The sequence below is a fragment of the Gouania willdenowi genome, chromosome 6 (genome assembly GCF_900634775.1).
Source record: "Gouania willdenowi chromosome 6, fGouWil2.1, whole genome shotgun sequence".
NCBI classification, from domain to species: domain Eukaryota; kingdom Metazoa; phylum Chordata; class Actinopteri; order Blenniiformes; family Gobiesocidae; genus Gouania; species Gouania willdenowi.
In genome coordinates this window covers 31,380,560-31,404,157 of record NC_041049.1, presented here as the reverse complement: position 1 = coordinate 31,404,157, position 23,598 = coordinate 31,380,560, and the positions used below count along the sequence as shown (strand labels likewise).

Genomic DNA, 23,598 nt, shown 5'->3' with positions numbered 1-23,598 from the left:
GGATATTATTTAGATAAATAAATAAATGTGGTTATCACAGATTTATGGAACAATTTACTTTATTGATGGGCCCCAAAAAGTTATCTTCTTTATTCCTCCTTATAGATGGCTCTGTCTCCACATGACTGTTCTTCTTTGATCATGTCTCTGTTCAACCACCTTCAGGTACAGTGGGGGTCACGGGCTGAAAAGGTTGAGAACCACTGTAGTAAGGTACAGCCCTGAGGCCCAATCTGGCTCTTTCTAGTACTAACTCTAGCCCACGGACAATACTCAAGTGAAAATTGCAGCTGAAAAAACTGTTCACAAGGTGGTTTAAACAGTACCTAATGAGGTCAAACAAGTCCATTTGTGAGTGAGGAAAGTGCACCTGACATTATTATTCTAATTTGTCAGAAAATGAACCAATTATCATCACAGTATTAATCATAGATTTCCAACTAGTCAGTTTCAGAATTTAATAAACCTTTTGGATTACAAGTGAAACCTGTTTAAAGAAAATCTGAATCAAAATGACCTGAAGAATCATATCTGTAATTGTGTACCTTATGTAGGGTATTATTTACTGCAGACTTTGCTTCCATATTCCTCAGGTTATCATGTTAATGTTGAATGAGAATTAAAAGAAATAGAAACTTTGTTTTATGGTGGAAAAGTCACAACTTTGGTGCAAAATTGAAAAACAAAAAAACCCAAATTTGTATGTGTTTGATCTTGATGAGCAACAATTCTGTTTACTCCTTATCTGGCAATGAGTCAGTTAAGGTCAAACAGCATTTATTGGAAAATCAATCTGCCACAGAGGGCAGGAGACAGTGTTTTTGGTTTTAAGCAACTGTACCCAAACCTCAATATATTATGGGAAAATGCAAATTTCACACAGACTTAATGTACAGCTAATGTCCTTAACCTTCTTTCAGTGTCTACAATTAAACTTGTTGGTGGAATTCCTTAAAAATGTAGAAAATTATTTCTTATGTAGTGCTTTGTGTCCTTGAATGATCATTTTTACCTCAAATTAATTGTTTTGATTGTAATAGGCGAAGGAAATGGATTTGAGTTGATAACAATGTTGACACTAAGTTCTCTACAAATATACATCATGGTGATGTATGCGCCACCAGTGTGAAGGCCACCGTGGACTCTTCTTGCCGCTCATTGGTCGAGAGTCTACAGTTGTGAGTCACATGTAAACAACCAAGATGGCTGCTACCAATATACAATCTTCCAGCAGTTCAAAGGAGGAAAACATGACAACAACCATCAAAAACAGGCTATATGCACCTGGTATCTATAAAAAGAGAACAAATACTGGATTTTTTGGCAAAACGATGAGAAGTGTATCAAAACTGCGTCGAATAATCGGAGCAAGATCATAGCTGAAACTCATGAACACTATCCGTATAAGCCTTTTCACACTCTGGAACTGCGCATGCACGACCTTGGGAGGTCATAGGTCGAGAGGTATAAAATCATAAACAAGCTCGTTCACTTTGTTGATATTTATTATTGATTTTCATTATTATTATTATCATCATTATTACTTTATGTTGTAATTATCTATTATAATTATATATATATATATATATATATATATATATATATATATATATATATATTGTTTATTTCATTATCATATGTTGCATGTCTACATGTTACTTGTGTAAATACAGTGCATACACAGGTGTGTTTTTTGTTAGTATTTGGTCCTTATTGCACGGTACCTATCCAAAGAGCAAACGATACAGGGAACGTTTACCTCCAAAATAAAGCAGATCATTTTGTTTACAGTAAACAAAACTAATGTGACTACAATAAAATTGTTTTAATGACTGAGTATAGTTTAAGTTTGTTACTTAACACGATTCTGATTCTGCCTCATTTACATGATATTGTGCCTTGTTTTAGTGTAAAATTTGGCAGACACTATGAATTATTTTGACTACAATTATGATCACAAGGTATCTCAATCTCAGTCATAATACAGTTTTTGGAACTTTAAATGTTTTTTTATGGCAGAACAAAGTGTCAAAATGTGTGCATTAAATGAACCTGGTTAACATAACAGATTAATGATAGCATAATTATGATAATCATAGATTTTAAGGATTATTTATGAAGGTCAAAGATTCTTAATAGTGGAGGGGGTTGATCCATTAACCTGTCAATCAACAATTGTGATTGGCAATAATGATAATATCATAGCCCTGCGATGGACTGGCGCCCTGTCCAGGGTGTACCCCCGCCCAGCGCCCAATGAGAGCCGCAGATTGGCAACGGCAGACCCCTGCGACTTTGTGAGACAGGAGCAAGTGGGTTTGAAAATGGATGGATAATATCATAGCACAACTTCATCCAATTCTTAGTGATACAGTCTCCTGTTGGTTACACTGATGTTCTCCTGTAAGTTTTCAATTTATACAACACTTCCTCAGAAAATTTTATCTATCGTTGCTTTGCACATCATACAATATTAGGTCACTTTTAACCTCCTTAACAAAGGGTAACACTCAAATATGTGAGTCAAATTGTAATATTTTAACTAAAACACTTTGATCGACCCAAATACGGTGGCTGGGAAGTGTCAGGTAAATGCATTTACAGAAACGAACACGAATGCAAACAGGTCACAACACGAACGCAAACCGGCCACAACGGAAGTGTTTCCGACGGACCGGTATTACAGTCGGACGGGTATTATGATATGATAGCCTGATATGAAAAATATAAGAGTATCCTAATCAACTTTCACTTACTTTCATACGCGTTTCGATGTCTTCTTCTTGTTCTTCTCTGTTCTGGTGGGTTAAAAACATCCACCAGAAACGTGTCCGTCTTTAATACCGGTCCGTCGGAAACACTTCCGTTGTAGCCGGTTTGCGTTCGTGTTGTGACCTGTTTGCATTTGTGTTAGTTTCTGTAAATGCATTCACCTGACACTTCCCAGCCACCGTAATCCAAACGTTTGTATGTGTCGAAAACAGAAGATCAAAATACATCAATTTGTTTGCGTTAGAACTACAATGACTTCCGGTGTTTAGTTCAGAGACTGTTTCAGTATCACATCACTGCTGCCCTCTGCTGGACGGGGGTGTAACAGACCTCAGGATAGACAACTACTGTACAGTGATGTTCTGACATCTAGTGGTCAATAAAATGAAGTGTATCTGAGACCTGTAATTTAGTGCTTCATCAATTGTTTGGGATTTGATATATTTTATTTTAAAACAGTAAAACGCTGCTCACCTGGTTTTCGTGTTTCTGTTTTGGTTTTAAAATAATAAAACAAAAATAAACACAGTGTATTTGTTTTTTGATCTGGTTTTTAAACGGTACCTATCGTTTACATACACTCCAAAATAAAGCAAATCATTTTGTATACAGTAAACAAACCTAATGTGACTACAATAATACTGTTTGAATGACTGAGTGTAATGTAAGTTTAATTCTTATTACGATTCAGAAAATAACATTAAGCAACAAGGTAATCAATAACACATTACTTCAGGTATACATAATTATTTTAACATATAAATTGGTCTCCGTAGATAAAGTCATAAAATTGCCGTAGCCGGCTGTACTTCAAGCCGTCAAGGCGCGGTATTGGGTAAAGTTCTCAACTAGCAATACTACGATACTGCCACTGCGCAATGCTGATGATCAGATGATCTGATCAGGGAAGTGATTCATGACGAAACTATAATGACTTACGGTATAAAAATTCATATAAGCGATGATCAGCTGGTTCTACCCTGTGCAGTGACGTGCCGTGACCACTAGGGTTGGGTAGGCATGTTGCAAATCGAGACCACCAATGACAATTTCATATGTTTCTGCTGGCAAGTGTTAATTCAATTCGAATCAATTTTATTTGTATAAAGCAATTTCCAACAAAGTCATCTCAATGCACTTATCAAACTATAAAATTCATAACAAGAAAGAAAAAACCCAACAAGTTCCACATGAACAAGCATTTAGCCATCTAAGAAAAATAAACACCAAATATGACTATTACAACACTGTTTAAATGATTGAGTGTAGTTTAAATGTATTACTAAACACAATTCTGATTCCGAGAACAATATAAAGTAACATGGTACTCTATGACACACACCTTTAGGCATACATATTTAATCTCACAAATAAACTAGTCTCCATAGAGACCTTCAAAAATTGCCGTAGCCGGCTGTATTTCAAGCCGTCATGGCGGGGTATTGGGTAAAGTTTTCAACTAGCAATAATCGCGCCTCGGATAAACCTCATAGGCTACGATACTGCCACTGCGCAAAGCTGATGATCAGATGATCTGATCAGGGAAGTGATTCATGACGAAACTATAATGACTTACGGTATAAAAATTCATATAAGAGATGATCAGCTGGTTCTACCCTGTGCAGTGACGTGCTGTGACCACTAGGGTTGGGTAGGCATGTTGCAAATCGAGACCACCAATGACAATTTCATATGTTTCTGCTGGCAAGTGTTAATTCAATTCAAATCAATTTTATTTGTATAAAGCAATTTCCAACAAAGTCATCTCAATGCGCTTATCAAAATATAAAATTCACAACAAGAAAGAAAAAAACCAACTAGATCCACATGAACAAGCATTTAGCCATCTAAGAAAAATAAACATCATAAACACCATAAAAGAAACATAAACAATTATTCAATATAGCCTCCATACTCTCCCAACCAAATATATCTCATGACACGGCAGCAACTCTGTTGTTTGTGTTGCAAACACAGAAACACGGAGAATATGACAACAACAACTCAGAACAGCCTCAGTGAGTAGCATCCACAAAGCCAATCCTTCCTTTAGTACCATTCACTGTGGAAAGTATGAAACATTTTCTGACCTTACCTTTGCTGAAGCTCTGGTAACTCAGGTGTTTGTCTCCGATCTTTTAAAAGCTGTCGTTTTTCCTCAAAAAAAAGTTTCTCTATCATCTCTGGTGCTGTCATCCTGACTGTAGTGTTATCCCACCCACTAGCTAGAGAACGTAGCAGCAGCGGTCACATGGCATCTATTCACTAATGCACTGTGAACCTACATATAGCATTTAGCATAGCGTGGTTACGTCCAAAGGCAGCTCTTTACACTGCCTTTGGACTTAAATGGTTGTTATCTTGGGGACCTGACTGTGCATGCGCAAACACGTAAAAACGCGTAATGGAAACGGAGGCAGTGGAGCAACTTGCCTTTGGGAGGGGGCGTGGCCTCCCTCTGCCGTACAGCGGAATGAGACTGTGGAGCTGTTCCAGGAAATAGCGCTGTTTAGTTAATTAATGTTCTATAAAACGCACAAAATGCGGACACTTTCAATCTTATAGGTACTGTAGGCTATTGGAAATGAAATTTTTTTTTATAATTATATTAAAATTAAAACAAATAATTAAAATATCAATTCACCCTTTGGGTAGGCACTGCCTTCCTTGCCTACCCTGACAGCACGTGACTGGTTGTATGGTTTCAAACTGACACAATCAAATATGAAATAAACATGAACTCATGTTGAAGAGCGCGTAGCTTAAAATATGTGGAATAATGTCTGTTAAATGATAAATGTGGTGTTTAAAAATCAAATGTTTTATTGATGACAGTAGCCGCTCTTGTGGGGAATTGAACCTGGTAACTACAAATATCACACAACCAAAACAAGTTCTCACCAAAAATATTTTATTTTAAAAACTGTAAAAGGCTGCGTCATGAAGTGAGTCATGACGAAACTATATTGACTTACGGCGCAAAACATTCATAGAAGAGATGATCAGCTGGTTCTATCATTTGCAGTGACGTGCTGTGACCACTAGGGTTGGGTAGGCACGTTGCAAATCGAGACCACCAATGACAATTTCATGTTTCTGCTGGCAAGTGTTAATTCAATTCGAATCAATTTTATTTGTATAAAGCAATTTCCAACAAAGTCATCTCAATGTGCTTATCAAAATATAAAATTCATAACAAGAAAGAAAAAACCCAACAAGATCCACATGAACAAGCATTTAGCCATCTAAGAAAAATAAACACCAAATATGACTATAAAAACACTGTTTAAATGATTGTGTGTAGTTTAAATTTATTACTTAATATAATTCTGAATCAGAGAACAATATCAAGTAACAAGGAAATCTGTAATACACACATAATTAATTTCACAACTAAATTAGGCTCCGTAGAGACCGTCAAAAATTGCCATAGCCGGCTGTATTTCAAGCCGTCATGGCGGGGTATTGGGTAAAGTTTTCAACTAGCAATAATCGCGCCTCGGATAAACCTCATAGGCTACGATACTGCCACTGCGCAAAGCTGATGATCAGATGATCTGAACAGGGAAGTGATTCATGACGAAACTATATTGACTTACGGTATAAAAATTCATATAAGAGATGATCAGCTGGTTCTACCCTGTGCAGTGACGTGCTGTGACCACTAGGGTTGGGTAGGCATGTTGCAAATCGAGACCACCAATGACAATTTCATATGTTTCTGCTGACAAGTGTTAATTCAATTCAAATCAATTTTATTTGTATAAAGCAATTTCCAACAAAGTCATCTCAATGCGCTTATCAAAATATAAAATTCACAACAAGAAAGAAAAAAACCCAACAAGATCCACATGAACAAGCATTTAGCCATCTAAGAAAAATAAACATCATAAACACCATAAAAGAAACATAAACAATTATTCAATATAGCCTCCATACTCTCCCAACCAAATATATCTCATGACACGGCAGCAACTCTGTTGTTTGTGTTGCAAACACAGAAACACGGAGAATATGACAACAACAACTCATAACAGCCTCAGTGAGTAGCATCCACAAAGCCAATCCTTCCTTTAGTACCATTCACTGTGGAAAGTATGAAACATTTTCTGACCTTACCTTTGCTGAAGCTCTGGTAACTCAGGTGTTTGTCTCCCATCTTTTAAAAGCTGTCGTTTTTCCTCAAAAAAAAGTTTCTCTATCATCTCTGGTGCTGTCATCCTGACTGTAGTGTTATCCCACCCACTAGCTAGAGAACGTAGCAGCAGCGGTCACATGGCATCTATTCACTAATGCACTGTGAACCTACATATAGCATTTAGCATAGCGTGGTTACGTCCAAAGGCAGCTCTTTACGCTGCCTTTGGACTTAAATGGTTGTTATCTTGGGGACCTGACTGTGCATGCGCAAACACGTAAAAACGCGTAATGGAAACGGAGGCAGTGGAGCAACTTGCCTTTGGGAGGGGGCGTGGCCTCCCTCTGCCGTACAGCGGAATGAGACTGCGGAGCTGTTCCAGGAAATAGCGCTGTTTAGTAATTTGTTCTATAAAACGCACAAAATGCGGACACTTTCAATCTTATAGGTACTGTAGGCAATTGGAAATGAATTTTTTTTTTATAATTATATTAAAATTAAAACAAATAATTAAAATATTAATTCACCTTTGGGTAGGCACTGCCTCCCTTGCCTACCCTGACAGCACGTCACTGGTTGTATGGTTTCAAACTGACATTATCAAATATGAAATAAACATGAACTCATGTTGAAGAGCGCGTAGCTTAATATATGTGGAATAATGTCTGTTAAATGATAAATGTGGTGTTTAAAAATCAAATGTTTTATTGATGACAGTAGCCGCTCTTGTGGGGAATTGAACCTGGTAACTACAAATATCACACAACCAAAACAAGATCTCACCATAAATATTTTATTTTAAAAACTGTAAAAGGCTGCGTCATGAAGTGAGTCATGACGAAACTATATTGACTTACAGCGCAAAAAATTCATAAAAGAGATGATCAGCTGGTTCTATCATTTGCAGTGACGTGCTGTGACCACTAGGGTTGGGTAGGCACGTTGCAAATCGAGACCACCAATGACAATTTCATGTTTCTGCTGGCAAGTGTTAATTCAATTCGAATCAATTTTATTTGTATAAAGCAATTTCCAACAAAGTCATCTCAATGCGCTTATCAAACTATAAAATTCATTACAAGAAAGAAAAAACCCAACAAGATCCACATGAACAAGCATTTAGCCATCTCAGAAAAAGAAACACCAAATATGACTATAAAAACACTGTTTAAACGATTGAATGTAGTTTAAATTTGTTACTAAACACAATTCTGATTCCGAGAACAATGTAAAGTAACATGGTACTCTATGACACACACCTTTAGGCATACATATTTAATCTCACAAATAAACTAGTCTCCATAGAGACCTTCAAAAATTGCCGTAGCCGGCTGTATTTCAAGCCGTCATGGCGGAGTATTGGGTAAAGTTTTCAACTAGCAATAATCGCGCCTCGGATAAACCTCATAGGCTACAATACTGCCACTGCGCAAAGCTGAAGATTAGACGATCTGATCAGGGAAGTGATTCATGATGAAACTATATTGACTTACGGTATAAAAATTCATATAAGAGATGATCAGCTGGTTCTACCCTGTGCAGTGACGTGCTGTGACCACTAGGGTTGGGTAGGCATGTTGCAAATCGAGACCACCAATGACAATTTCATATGTTTCTGCTGGCAAGTGTTAATTCAATTCAAATCAATTTTATTTGTATAAAGCAATTTCCAACAAAGTCATCTCAATGCGCTTATCAAAATATAAAATTCACAACAAGAAAGAAAAAAACCCAACAAGATCCACATGAACAAGCATTTAGCCATCTAAGAAAAATAAACATCATACACACCATAAAAGAAACATAAACAATTATTCAATATAGCCTCCATACTCTCCCAACCAAATATATCTCATGACACGGCAGCAATTCTGTTGTTTGTGTTGCAAACACAGAAACACGGAGAATATGACAACAACAACTGAGAACAGCCTCAGTGAGTAGCATCCACAAAGCCAATCCTTCCTTTAGTACCATTCACTGTGGAAAGTATGAAACATTTTCTGACCTTACCTTTGCTGAAGCTCTGGTAACTCAGGTGTTTGTCTCCCATCTTTTAAAAGCTGTCGTTTTTCCTCAAAAAAAAGTTTCTCTATCATCTCTGGTGCTGTCATCCTGACTGTAGTGTTATCCCACCCACTAGCTAGAGAACGTAGCAGCAGCGGTCACATGGCATCTATTCACTAATGCACTGTGAACCTACATATAGCATTTAGCATAGCGTGGTTACGTCCAAAGGCAGCTCTTTACGCTGCCTTTGGACTTAAATGGTTGTTATCTTGGGGACCTGACTGTGCATGCGCAAACACGTAAAAACGCGTAATGGAAACGGAGGCAGTGGAGCAACTTGCCTTTGGGAGGGGCGTGGCCTCCCTCTGCCGTACAGCGGAATGAGACTGTGGAGCTGTTCCAGGAAATAGCGCTGTTTAGTAATTTGTTCTATAAAACGCACAAAATGCGGACACTTTCAATCTTATAGGTACTGTAGGCTATTGGAAATGAATTTTTTTTTTATAATTATATTAAAATTAAAACAAATAACTAAAATATTAATTCACCCTTTGGGTAGGCACTGCCTTCCTTGCCTACCCTGACAGCACGTCACTGGTTGTATGGTTTCAAACTGACACAATCAAATATGAAATAAACATGAACTCATGTTGAAGAGCGCGTAGCTTAAAATATGTGGAATAATGTCTGTTAAATGATAAATGTGGTGTTTAAAAATCAAATGTTTTATTGATGACAGTAGCCGCTCTTGTGGGGAATTGAACCTGGTAACAACAAATATCACACAACCAAAACAAGATCTCACCATAAATATTTTATTTTAACAACTGTAAAAGGCTGCGTCATGAAGTGAGTCATGACGAAACTATATTGACTTACGGCGCAAAACATTCATAGAAGAGATGATCAGCTGGTTCTATCATTTGCAGTGACGTGCTGTGACCACTAGGGTTGGGTAGGCACGTTGCAAATCGAGACCACCAATGACAATTTCATGTTTCTGCTGGCAAGTGTTAATTCAATTCGAATCAATTTTATTTGTATAAAGCAATTTCCAACAAAGTCATCTCAATGCGCTTATCAAAATATAAAATTCATAACAAGAAAGAAAAAACCAAACAAAATCCACATGAACAAGCATTTAGCCATCTAAGAAAAATAAACACCAAATATGACTATAAAAACACTGTTTAAATGATTGTGTGTAGTTTAAATTTATTACTAAATATAATTCTGAATCAGAGAACAATATAAAGTAACAAGGGAATCTGTAATACACACATAATTAATTTCACAACTAAATTGGGCTCCGTAGAGACCGTCAAAAATTGCCGTAGCCGGCTGTATTTCAAGCCGTCATGGCGGGGTATTGGGTAAAGTTTTCAACTAGCAATAATCGCGCCTCGGATAAACCTCATAGGCTACGATACTGCCACTGCACAAAGCTGATGATCAGATGATCTGAACAGGGAAGTGATTCATGACGAATCTATATTGACTTACGGTATAAAAATTCATATAAGAGATGATCAGCTGGTTCTACTCCGTGCAGTGACGTGCTGTGACCACTAGGGTTGGGTAGGCATGTTGCAAATCGAGACCACCAATGACAATTTCATATGTTTCTGCTGGCAAGTGTTAATTCAATTCGAATCAATTTTATTTGTATAAAGCAATTTCCAACAAAGTCATCTCAATGCGCTTATCAAACTATAAAATTCATTACAAGAAAGAAAAAACCCAACAAGATCCACATGAACAAGCATTTAGCCATCTAAGAAAATTAAACACTAAATATGACTATAAAAACACTGTTTAAACGATTGAATGTAGTTTAAATTTGTTAATAAACACAATTCTGATTCTGAGAACAATATAAAGTAACATGGTACTCTATGACACACACCTTTAGGCATACATATTTAATCTCACAAATAAACTAGTCTCCATAGAGACCTTCAAAAATTGCCGTAGCCGGCTGTATTTCAAGCCGTCATGGCGGGGTATTGGGTAAAGTTTTCAACTAGCAATAATCGCGCCTCGGATAAACCTCATAGGCTACAATACTGCCACTGCGCAAAGCTGATGATTAGACGATCTGATCAGGAAGTGATTCATGATGAAACTATATTGACTTACGGTATAAAAATTCATATAAGAGATGATCAGCTGGTTCTACCCTGTGCAGTGACGTGCTGTGACCACTAGGGTTGGGTAGGCATGTTGCAAATCGAGACCACCAATGACAATTTCATATGTTTCTGCTGACAAGTGTTAATTCAATTCAAATCAATTTATTTATATAAAGCAATTTCCAACAAAGTCATCTCAATGCGCTTATCAAAATATAAAATTCACAACAAGAAAGAAAAAACCCAACAAGATCCACATGAACAAGCATTTAGCCATCTAAGAAAAATAAACATCATAAACACCATAAAAGAAACATAAACAATTATTCAATATAGCCTCCATACTCTCCCAACCAAATATATCTCATGACACGGCAGCAACTCTGTTGTTTGTGTTGCAAACACAGAAACACGGAGAATATGACAACAACAACTCAGAACAGCCTCAGTGAGTAGCATCCACAAAGCCAATCCTTCCTTTAGTACCATTCACTGTGGAAAGTATGAAACATTTTCTGACCTTACCTTTGCTGAAGCTCTGGTAACTCAGGTGTTTGTCTCCCATCTTTTAAAAGCTGTCGTTTTTCCTCAAAAAAAAGTTTCTCTATCATCTCTGGTGCTGTCATCCTGACTGTAGTGTTATCCCACCCACTAGCTAGAGAACGTAGCAGCAGCGGTCACATGGCATCTATTCACTAATGCACTGTGAACCTACATATAGCATTTAGCATAGCGTGGTTACGTCCAAAGGCAGCTCTTTACGCTGCCTTTGGACTTAAATGGTTGTTATCTTGGGGACCTGACTGTGCATGCGCAAACACGTAAAAACGCGTAATGGAAACGGAGGCAGTGGAGCAACTTGCCTTTGGGAGGGGGCGTGGCCTCCCTCTGCCGTACAGCGGAATGAGACTGTGGAGCTGTTCCAGGAAATAGCGCTGTTTAGTTAATTTGTTCTATAAAACGCACAAAATGCGGACACTTTCAATCTTATAGGTACTGTAGGCTATTGGAAATGAAATTTTTTTTATAATTATATTAAAATTAAAACAAATAATTAAAATATCAATTCACCCTTTGGGTAGGCACTGCCTTCCTTTCCTACCCTGACAGCACATCACTGGTTGTATGGTTTCAAGCTGACACAATCAAATATGAAATAAACATGAACTCATGTTGAAGAGCGCGTAGCTTAAAATATGTGGAATAATGTCTGTTAAATGATAAATGTGGTGTTTAAAAATCAAATGTTTTATTGATGACAGTAGCCGCTCTCGTGGGGAATTGAACCTGGTAACTACAAATATCACACAACCAAAACAAGATCTCACCAAAAATATTTTATTTTAAAAACTGTAAAAGGCTGCGTCATGAAGTGAGTCATGACGAAACTATATTGACTTACGGCGCAAAACATTCATAGAAGAGATGATCAGCTGGTTCTATCATTTGCAGTGACGTGCTGTGACCACTAGGGTTGGGTAGGCACGTTGCAAATCGAGACCACCAATGACAATTTCATGTTTCTGCTGGCAAGTGTTAATTCAATTCGAATCAATTTTATTTGTATAAAGCAATTTCCAACAAAGTCATCTCAATGTGCTTATCAAAATATAAAATTCATAACAAGAAAGAAAAAACCCAACAAGATCCACATGAACAAGCATTTAGCCATCTAAGAAAAATAAACACCAAATATGACTATAAAAACACTGTTTAAATGATTGTGTGTAGTTTAAATTTATTACTTAATATAATTCTGAATCAGAGAACAATATAAAGTAACAAGGAAATCTGTAATACACACATAATTAATTTCACAACTAAATTAGGCTCCGTAGAGACCGTCAAAAATTGCCATAGCCGGCTGTATTTCAAGCCGTCATGGCGGGGTATTGGGTAAAGTTTTCAACTAGCAATAATCGCGCCTCAGATAAACCTCATAGGCTACGATACTGCCACTGCGCAAAGCTGATGATCAGATGATCTGAACAGGGAAGTGATTCATGACGAAACTATATTGACTTACGGTATAAAAATTCATATAAGAGATGATCAGCTGGTTCTACCCTGTGCAGTGACGTGCTGTGACCACTAGGGTTGGGTAGGCATGTTGCAAATCGAGACCACCAATGACAATTTCATATGTTTCTGCTGACAAGTGTTAATTCAATTCAAATCAATTTTATTTGTATAAAGCAATTTCCAACAAAGTCATCTCAATGCGCTTATCAAAATATAAAATTCACAACAAGAAAGAAAAAAACCCAACAAGATCCACATGAACAAGCATTTAGCCATCTAAGAAAAATAAACATCATACACACCATAAAAGAAACATAAACAATTATTCAATATAGCCTCCATACTCTCCCAACCAAATATATCTCATGACACGGCAGCAACTCTGTTGTTTGTGTTGCAAACACAGAAACACGGAGAATATGACAACAACAACTCATAACAGCCTCAGTGAGTAGCATCCACAAAGCCAATCCTTCCTTTAGTACCATTCACTGTGGAAAGTATGAAACATTTTCTGACCTTACCTTTGCTGAAGCTCTGGTAACTCAGGTGTTTGTCTCCCATCTTTTAAAAGCTGTCGTTTTTCCTCAAAAAAAAGTTTCTCTATCATCTCTGGTGCTGTCATCCTGACTGTAGTGTTATCCCACCCACTAGCTAGAGAACGTAGCAGCAGCGGTCACATGGCATCTATTCACTAATGCACTGTGAACCTACATATAGCATTTAGCATAGCGTGGTTACGTCCAAAGGCAGCTCTTTACGCTGCCTTTGGACTTAAATGGTTGTTATCTTGGGGACCTGACTGTGCATGCGCAAACACGTAAAAACGCGTAATGGAAACGGAGGCAGTGGAGCAACTTGCCTTTGGGAGGGGGCGTGGCCTCCCTCTGCCGTACAGCGGAATGAGACTGCGGAGCTGTTCCAGGAAATAGCGCTGTTTAGTAATTTGTTCTATAAAACGCACAAAATGCGGACACTTTCAATCTTATAGGTACTGTAGGCAATTGGAAATGAATTTTTTTTTTATAATTATATTAAAATTAAAACAAATAATTAAAATATTAATTCACCCTTTGGGTAGGCACTGCCTCCCTTGCCTACCCTGACAGCACGTCACTGGTTGTATGGTTTCAAACTGACATTATCAAATATGAAATAAACATGAACTCATGTTGAAGAGCGCGTAGCTTAATATATGTGGAATAATGTCTGTTAAATGATAAATGTGGTGTTTAAAAATCAAATGTTTTATTGATGACAGTAGCCGCTCTTGTGGGGAATTGAACCTGGTAACTACAAATATCACACAACCAAAACAAGATCTCACCATAAATATTTTATTTTAAAAACTGTAAAAGGCTGCGTCATGAAGTGAGTCATGACGAAACTATATTGACTTACAGCGCAAAAAATTCATAAAAGAGATGATCAGCTGGTTCTATCATTTGCAGTGACGTGCTGTGACCACTAGGGTTGGGTAGGCACGTTGCAAATCGAGACCACCAATGACAATTTCATGTTTCTGCTGGCAAGTGTTAATTCAATTCGAATCAATTTTATTTGTATAAAGCAATTTCCAACAAAGTCATCTCAATGCGCTTATCAAACTATAAAATTCATTACAAGAAAGAAAAAACCCAACAAGATCCACATGAACAAGCATTTAGCCATCTCAGAAAAAGAAACACCAAATATGACTATAAAAACACTGTTTAAACGATTGAATGTAGTTTAAATTTGTTACTAAACACAATTCTGATTCCGAGAACAATGTAAAGTAACATGGTACTCTATGACACACACCTTTAGGCATACATATTTAATCTCACAAATAAACTAGTCTCCATAGAGACCTTCAAAAATTGCCGTAGCCGGCTGTATTTCAAGCCGTCATGGCGGAGTATTGGGTAAAGTTTTCAACTAGCAATAATCGCGCCTCGGATAAACCTCATAGGCTACAATACTGCCACTGCGCAAAGCTGAAGATTAGACGATCTGATCAGGGAAGTGATTCATGATGAAACTATATTGACTTACGGTATAAAAATTCATATAAGAGATGATCAGCTGGTTCTACCCTGTGCAGTGACGTGCTGTGACCACTAGGGTTGGGTAGGCATGTTGCAAATCGAGACCACCAATGACAATTTCATATGTTTCTGCTGGCAAGTGTTAATTCAATTCAAATCAATTTTATTTGTATAAAGCAATTTCCAACAAAGTCATCTCAATGCGCTTATCAAAATATAAAATTCACAACAAGAAAGAAAAAACCCAACAAGATCCACATGAACAAGCATTTAGCCATCTAAGAAAAATAAACATCATAAACACCATAAAAGAAACATAAACAATTATTCAATATAGCCTCCATACTCTCCCAACCAAATATATCTCATGACACGGCAGCAACTCTGTTGTTTGTGTTGCAAACACAGAAACACGGAGAATATGACAACAACAACTCAGAACAGCCTCAGTGAGTAGCATCCACAAAGCCAATCCTTCCTTTAGTACCATTCACTGTGGAAAGTATGAAACATTTTCTGACCTTACCTTTGCTGAAGCTCTGGTAACTCAGGTGTTTGTCTCCCATCTTTTAAAAGCTGTCGTTTTTCCTCAAAAAAAAGTTTCTCTATCATCTCTGGTGCTGTCATCCTGACTGTAGTGTTATCCCACCCACTAGCTAGAGAACGTAGCAGCAGCGGTCACATGGCATCTATTCACTAATGCACTGTGAACCTACATATAGCATTTAGCATAGCGTGGTTACGTCCAAAGGCAGCTCTTTACGCTGCCTTTGGACTTAAATGGTTGTTATCTTGGGGACCTGACTGTGCATGCGCAAACACGTAAAAACGCGTAATGGAAACGGAGGCAGTGGAGCAACTTGCCTTTGGGAGGGGGCGTGGCCTCCCTCTGCCGTACAGCGGAATGAGACTGTGGAGCTGTTCCAGGAAATAGCGCTGTTTAGTTAATTTGTTCTATAAAACGCACAAAATGCGGACACTTTCAATCTTATAGGTACTGTAGGCTATTGGAAATGAAATTTTTTTTTATAATTATATTAAAATTAAAACAAATAATTAAAATATCAATTCACCCTTTGGGTAGGCACTGCCTTCCTTTCCTACCCTGACAGCACATCACTGGTTGTATGGTTTCAAGCTGACACAATCAAATATGAAATAAACATGAACTCATGTTGAAGAGCGCGTAGCTTAAAATATGTGGAATAATGTCTGTTAAATGATAAATGTGGTGTTTAAAAATCAAATGTTTTATTGATGACAGTAGCCGCTCTCGTGGGGAATTGAACCTGGTAACTACAAATATCACACAACCAAAACAAGATCTCACCAAAAATATTTTATTTTAAAAACTGTAAAAGGCTGCGTCATGAAGTGAGTCATGACGAAACTATATTGACTTACGGCGCAAAACATTCATAGAAGAGATGATCAGCTGGTTCTATCATTTGCAGTGACGTGCTGTGACCACTAGGGTTGGGTAGGCACGTTGCAAATCGAGACCACCAATGACAATTTCATGTTTCTGCTGGCAAGTGTTAATTCAATTCGAATCAATTTTATTTGTATAAAGCAATTTCCAACAAAGTCATCTCAATGTGCTTATCAAAATATAAAATTCATAACAAGAAAGAAAAAACGCACCAAGATCCACATGAACAAGCATTTAGCCATCTAAGAAAAATAAACACCAAATATGACTATAAAAACACTGTTTAAATGATTGTGTGTAGTTTAAATTTATTACTTAATATAATTCTGAATCAGAGAACAATATAAAGTAACAAGGAAATCTGTAATACACACATAATTAATTTCACAACTAAATTAGGCTCCGTAGAGACCGTCAAAAATTGCCATAGCCGGCTGTATTTCAAGCCGTCATGGCGGGGTATTGGGTAAAGTTTTCAACTAGCAATAATCGCGCCTCGGATAAACCTCATAGGCTACGATACTGCCACTGCGCAAAGCTGATGATCAGATGATCTGAACAGGGAAGTGATTCATGACGAAACTATATTGACTTACGGTATAAAAATTCATATAAGAGATGATCAGCTGGTTCTACCCTGTGCAGTGACGTGCTGTGACCACTAGGGTTGGGTAGGCATGTTGCAAATCGAGACCACCAATGACAATTTCATATGTTTCTGCTGACAAGTGTTAATTCAATTCAAATCAATTTTATTTGTATAAAGCAATTTCCAACAAAGTCATCTCAATGCGCTTATCAAAATATAAAATTCACAACAAGAAAGAAAAAAACCCAACAAGATCCACATGAACAAGCATTTAGCCATCTAAGAAAAATAAACATCATACACACCATAAAAGAAACATAAACAATTATTCAATATAGCCTCCATACTCTCCCAACCAAATATATCTCATGACACGGCAGCAATTCTGTTGTTTGTGTTGCAAACACAGAAACACGGAGAATATGACAACAACAACTGAGAACAGCCTCAGTGAGTAGCATCCACAAAGCCAATCCTTCCTTTAGTACCATTCACTGTGGAAAGTATGAAACATTTTCTGACCTTACCTTTGCTGAAGCTCTGGTAACTCAGGTGTTAGTCTCCCATCTTTTAAAAGCTGTCGTTTTTCCTCAAAAAAAAGTTTCTCTATCATCTCTGGTGCTGTCATCCTGACTGTAGTGTTATCCCACCCACTAGCTAGAGAACGTAGCAGCAGCGGTCACATGGCATCTATTCACTAATGCACTGTGAACCTACATATAGCATTTAGCATAGCGTGGTTACGTCCAAAGGCAGCTCTTTACGCTGCCTTTGGACTTAAATGGTTGTTATCTTGGGGACCTGACTGTGCATGCGCAAACACGTAAAAACGCGTAATGGAAACGGAGGCAGTGGAGCAACTTGTCTTTGGGAGGGGCGTGGCCTCCCTCTGCCGTACAGCGGAATAAGACTGTGGAGCTGTTCCAGGAAATAGCGCTGTTTAGTAATTTGTTCTATAAAACGCACAAAATGCGGACACTTTCAATCTTATAGGTACTGTAGGCTATTGGAAATGAATTTTTTTTTTATAATTATATTAAAATTAAAACAAATAATTAAAATATTAATTCACCCTTTGGGTAGGCACTGCCTTCCTTGCCTACCCTGACAGCACGTCACTGGTTGTATGGTTTCAAACTGACACAATCAAATATGAAATAAACATGAACTCATGTTGAAGAGTGCGTAGCTTAAAATATGTGGAATAATGTCTGTTAAATGATAAATGTGGTGTTTAAAAATCAAATGTTTTATTGATGACAGTAGCCGCTCTTGTGGGGAATTGAACCTGGTAACAACAAATATCACACAACCAAAACAAGATCTCACCATAAATATTTTATTTTAAAAACTGTAAAAGGCTGCGTCATGAAGTGAGTCATGACGAAACTATATTGACTTACGGCGCAAAAAATTCATAAAAGAGATGATCAGCTGGTTCTATCATTTGCAGTGACGTGCTGTGACCACTAGGGTTGGGTAGGCACGTTGCAAATCGAGACCACCAATGACAATTTCATGTTTCTGCTGGCAAGTGTTAATTCAATTCGAATCAATTTTATTTGTATAAAGCAATATCCAACAAAGTCATCTCAATGCGCTTATCAAAATATAAAATTCATAACAAGAAAGAAAAAACCAAACAAAATCCACATGAACAAGCATTTAGCCATCTAAGAAAAATAAACACCAAATATGACTATAAAAACACTGTTTAAATGATTGTGTCTAGTTTAAATTTATTACTAAATATAATTCTGAATCAGAGAACAATATAAAGTAACAAGGGAATCTGTAATACACACATAATTAATTTCACAACTAAATTGGGCTCCGTAGAGACCGTCAAAAATTGCCGTAGCCGGCTGTATTTCAAGCCGTCATGGCGGGTATTGGGTAAAGTTTTCAACTAGCAATAATCGCGCCTCGGATAAACCTCATAGGCTACGATACTGCCACTGCGCAAAGCTGATGATCAGATGATCTGAACAGGGAAGTGATTCATGACGAATCTATATTGACTTACGGTATAAAAATTCATATAAGAGATGATCAGCTGGTTCTACCCGGTGCAGTGACGTGCTGTGACCACTAGGGTTGGGTAGGCATGTTGCAAATCGAGACCACCAATGACAATTTCATATGTTTCTGCTGGCAAGTGTTAATTCAATTCGAATCAATTTTATTTGTATAAAGCAATTTCCAACAAAGTCATCTCAATGCGCTTATCAAACTATAAAATTCATTACAAGAAAGAAAAAACCCAACAAGAACCACATGAACAAGCATTTAGCCATCTAAGAAAATTAAACACTAAATATGACTATAAAAACAGTGTTTAAATGATTGAATGTAGTTTAAATTAATTACTAAACACAATTCTGGTTCCGAGAACAATGTAAAGTAACATGACACACACCTTTAGGCAAACATATTTAATCTCACAAATAAACTAGTCTCCATAGAGACCTTCAAAAATTGCCGTAGCCGGCTGTATTTCAAGCTGTCATGGCGGGGTATTGGGTAAAGTTTTCAACTAGCAATAATCGCGCCTCAGATAAACCTCATAGGCTACAATACTGCCACTGCGCAAAGCTGATGATTAGATGATCTGATCAGGGAAGTGATTCATGATGAAACTATATTGACTTACGGTATAAAAATTCATATAAGAGATGATCAGCTGGTTCTACCCTGTGCAGTGACGTGCTGTGACCACTAGGGTTGGGTAGGCATGTTGCAAATCGAGACCACCAATGACAATTTCATATGTTTCTGCTGGCAAGTGTTAATTCAATTCAAATCAATTTTATTTGTATAAAGCAATTTCCAACAAAGTCATCTCAATGCGCTTATCAAAATATAAAATTCACAACAAGAAAGAAAAAACCCAACAAGATCCACATGAACAAGCATTTAGCCATCTAAGAAAAATAAACATCATACACACCATAAAAGAAACATAAACAATTATTCAATATAGCCTCCATACTCTCCCAACCAAATATATCTCATGACACGGCAGCAACTCTGTTGTTTGTGTTGCAAACACAGAAACACGGAGAAAATGACAACAACAACTGAGAACAGCCTCAGTGAGTAGCATCCACAAAGCCAATCCTTCCTTTAGTACCATTCACTGTGGAAAGTATGAAACATTTTCTGACCTTACCTTTGCTGAAGCTCTGGTAACTCAGGTGTTTGTCTCCCATCTTTTAAAAGCTGTCGTTTTTCCTCAAAAAAAGTTTCTCTATCATCTCTGGTGCTGTCATCCTGACTGTAGTGTTATCCCACCCACTAGCTAGAGAACGTAGCAGCAGCGGTCACATGGCATCTATTCACTAATGCACTGTGAACCTACATATAGCATTTAGCATAGCGTGGTTACGTCCAAAGGCAGCTCTTTACGCTGCCTTTGGACTTAAATGGTTGTTATCTTGGGGACCTGACTGTGCATGCGGAAACACGTAAAAACGCGTAATGGAAACGGAGGCAGTGGAGCAACTTGCCTTTGGGAGGGGCGTGGCCTCCCTCTGCCGTACAGCGGAATGAGACTGTGGAGCTGTTCCAGGAAATAGCGCTGTTTAGTAATTTGTTCTATAAAACGCACAAAATGCGGACACTTTCAATCTTATAGGTACTGTAGGCTATTGGAAATGAATTTTTTTTTTATAATTATATTAAAATTAAAACAAATAACTAAAATATTAATTCACCCTTTGGGTAGGCACTGCCTTCCTTGCCTACCCTGACAGCACGTCACTGGTTGTATGGTTTCAAACTGACACAATCAAATATGAAATAAACATGAACTCATGTTGAAGAGCGCGTAGCTTAAAATATGTGGAATAATGTCTGTTAAATGATAAAAGTGGTGTTTAAAAATCAAATGTTTTATTGATGACAGTAGCCGCTCTTGTGGGGAATTGAACCTGGTAACAACAAATATCACACAACCAAAACAAGATCTCACCATAAATATTTTATTTTAAAAACTGTAAAAGGCTGCGTCATGAAGTGAGTCATGACGAAACTATATTGACTTACGGCGCAAAACATTCATAGAAGAGATGATCAGCTGGTTCTATCATTTGCAGTGACGTGCTGTGACCACTAGGGTTGGGTAGGCACGTTGCAAATCGAGACCACCAATGACAATTTCATGTTTCTGCTGGCAAGTGTTAATTCAATTCGAATCAATTTTATTTGTATAAAGCAATTTCCAACAAAGTCATCTCAATGTGCTTATCAAAATATAAAATTCATAACAAGAAAGAAAAAACGCACCAAGATCCACATGAACAAGCATTTAGCCATCTAAGAAAAATAAACACCAAATATGACTATAAAACACTGTTTAAATGATTGTGTGTAGTTTAAATTTATTACTAATATAATTCTGAATCAGAGAACAATATAAAGTAACAAGGAAATCTGTAATACACACATAATTAATTTCACAACTAAATTAGGCTCCGTAGAGACCGTCAAAAATTGCCGTAGCCGGCTGTATTTCAAGCCGTCATGGCGGGGTATTGGGTAAAGTTTTCAACTAGCAATAATCGCACCTCGGATAAACCTCATAGGCTACGATACTGCCACTGCGCAAAGCTGATGATCAGATGATCTGAACAGGGAAGTGATTCATGACGAAACTATATTGACTTACGGTATAAAAATTCATATAAGAGATGATCAGCTGGTTCTACCCTGTGCAGTGACGTGCTGTGACCACTAGGGTTGGGTAGGCATGTTGCAAATCGAGACCACCAATGACAATTTCATATGTTTCTGCTGACAAGTGTTAATTCAATTCAAATCAATTTTATTTGTATAAAGCAATTTCCAACAAAGTCATCTCAATGCGCTTATCAAAATATAAAATTCACAACAAGAAAGAAAAAAACCCAACAAGATCCACATGAACAAGCATTTAGCCATCTAAGAAAAATAAACATCATACACACCATAAAAGAAACATAAACAATTATTCAATATAGCCTCCATACTCTCCCAACCAAATATATCTCATGACACGGCAGCAATTCTGTTGTTTGTGTTGCAAACACAGAAACACGGAGAATATGACAACAACAACTGAGAACAGCCTCAGTGAGTAGCATCCACAAAGCCAATCCTTCCTTTAGTACCATTCACTGTGGAAAGTATGAAACATTTTCTGACCTTACGTTTGCTGAAGCTCTGGTAACTCAGGTGTTTGTCTCCCATCTTTTAAAAGCTGTCGTTTTTCCTCAAAAAAAAGTTTCTCTATCATCTCTGGTGCTGTCATCCTGACTGTAGTGTTATCCCACCCACTAGCTAGAGAACGTAGCAGCAGCGGTCACATGGCATCTATTCACTAATGCACTGTGAACCTACATATAGCATTTAGCATAGCGTGGTTACGTCCAAAGGCAGCTCTTTACGCTGCCTTTGGACTTAAATGGTTGTTATCTTGGGGACCTGACTGTGCATGCGCAAACACGTAAAAACGCGTAATGGAAACGGAGGCAGTGGAGCAACTTGCCTTTGGGAGGGGCGTGGCCTCCCTCTGCCGTACAGCGGAATAAGACTGTGGAGCTGTTCCAGGAAATAGCGCTGTTTAGTAATTTGTTCTATAAAACGCACAAAATGCGGACACTTTCAATCTTATAGGTACTGTAGGCTATTGGAAATGAATTTTTTTTTTTATAATTATATTAAAATTAAAACAAATAATTAAAATATTAATTCACCCTTTGGGTAGGCACTGCCTTCCTTGCCTACCCTGACAGCACGTCACTGGTTGTATGGTTTCAAACTGACACAATCAAATATGAAATAAACATGAACTCATGTTGAAGAGTGCGTAGCTTAAAATATGTGGAATAATGTCTGTTAAATGATAAATGTGGTGTTTAAAAATCAAATGTTTTATTGATGACAGTAGCCGCTCTTGTGGGGAATTGAACCTGGTAACAACAAATATCACACAACCAAAACAAGATCTCACCATAAATATTTTATTTTAAAAACTGTAAAAGGCTGCGTCATGAAGTGAGTCATGACGAAACTATATTGACTTACGGCGCAAAAAATTCATAAAAGAGATGATCAGCTGGTTCTATCATTTGCAGTGACGTGCTGTGACCACTAGGGTTGGGTAGGCACGTTGCAAATCGAGACCACCAATGACAATTTCATGTTTCTGCTGGCAAGTGTTAATTCAATTCGAATCAATTTTATTTGTATAAAGCAATATCCAACAAAGTCATCTCAATGCGCTTATCAAAATATAAAATTCATAACAAGAAAGAAAAAACCAAACAAAATCCACATGAACAAGCATTTAGCCATCTAAGAAAAATAAACACCAAATATGACTATAAAAACACTGTTTAAATGATTGTGTCTAGTTTAAATTTATTACTAAATATAATTCTGAATCAGAGAACAATATAAAGTAACAAGGGAATCTGTAATACACACATAAT

General features: G+C 37.4%; 12 non-coding genes across 12 annotated transcripts; all 12 read right to left on the bottom strand.

Moving 5' to 3' along the window:
- Positions 1-3,518: 3,518 nt before the first annotated feature.
- On the bottom strand, positions 3,519-3,655 carry LOC114466270 (U4 spliceosomal RNA). Its single transcript, XR_003674419.1, has one exon. It is a non-coding gene; the product is annotated as a U4 spliceosomal RNA (small nuclear RNA).
- A 496-nt stretch (positions 3,656-4,151) lies between these two features.
- LOC114466250 (U4 spliceosomal RNA) lies at positions 4,152-4,292 on the bottom strand. The gene has a single exon (XR_003674402.1). It is a non-coding gene; the product is annotated as a U4 spliceosomal RNA (small nuclear RNA).
- Positions 4,293-6,174: 1,882 nt separating this feature from the next.
- LOC114466259 (U4 spliceosomal RNA) lies at positions 6,175-6,315 on the bottom strand. Its single transcript, XR_003674410.1, has one exon. It is a non-coding gene; the product is annotated as a U4 spliceosomal RNA (small nuclear RNA).
- A 1,891-nt stretch (positions 6,316-8,206) lies between these two features.
- LOC114466256 (U4 spliceosomal RNA) lies at positions 8,207-8,347 on the bottom strand. The gene has a single exon (XR_003674407.1). It is a non-coding gene; the product is annotated as a U4 spliceosomal RNA (small nuclear RNA).
- Positions 8,348-10,226: 1,879 nt separating this feature from the next.
- LOC114466261 (U4 spliceosomal RNA) lies at positions 10,227-10,367 on the bottom strand. Its single transcript, XR_003674411.1, has one exon. It is a non-coding gene; the product is annotated as a U4 spliceosomal RNA (small nuclear RNA).
- A 496-nt stretch (positions 10,368-10,863) lies between these two features.
- LOC114466253 (U4 spliceosomal RNA) lies at positions 10,864-11,004 on the bottom strand. Its single transcript, XR_003674405.1, has one exon. It is a non-coding gene; the product is annotated as a U4 spliceosomal RNA (small nuclear RNA).
- A 1,877-nt stretch (positions 11,005-12,881) lies between these two features.
- LOC114466264 (U4 spliceosomal RNA) lies at positions 12,882-13,022 on the bottom strand. Its single transcript, XR_003674414.1, has one exon. It is a non-coding gene; the product is annotated as a U4 spliceosomal RNA (small nuclear RNA).
- A 1,892-nt stretch (positions 13,023-14,914) lies between these two features.
- Positions 14,915-15,055, bottom strand: LOC114466255 (U4 spliceosomal RNA). The gene has a single exon (XR_003674406.1). It is a non-coding gene; the product is annotated as a U4 spliceosomal RNA (small nuclear RNA).
- A 1,880-nt stretch (positions 15,056-16,935) lies between these two features.
- On the bottom strand, positions 16,936-17,076 carry LOC114466258 (U4 spliceosomal RNA). Its single transcript, XR_003674409.1, has one exon. It is a non-coding gene; the product is annotated as a U4 spliceosomal RNA (small nuclear RNA).
- A 1,879-nt stretch (positions 17,077-18,955) lies between these two features.
- On the bottom strand, positions 18,956-19,095 carry LOC114466257 (U4 spliceosomal RNA). Its single transcript, XR_003674408.1, has one exon. It is a non-coding gene; the product is annotated as a U4 spliceosomal RNA (small nuclear RNA).
- A 486-nt stretch (positions 19,096-19,581) lies between these two features.
- On the bottom strand, positions 19,582-19,722 carry LOC114466265 (U4 spliceosomal RNA). Its single transcript, XR_003674415.1, has one exon. It is a non-coding gene; the product is annotated as a U4 spliceosomal RNA (small nuclear RNA).
- A 1,875-nt stretch (positions 19,723-21,597) lies between these two features.
- On the bottom strand, positions 21,598-21,738 carry LOC114466267 (U4 spliceosomal RNA). Its single transcript, XR_003674416.1, has one exon. It is a non-coding gene; the product is annotated as a U4 spliceosomal RNA (small nuclear RNA).
- Between the last annotated feature and the right edge of the window lie 1,860 nt (positions 21,739-23,598).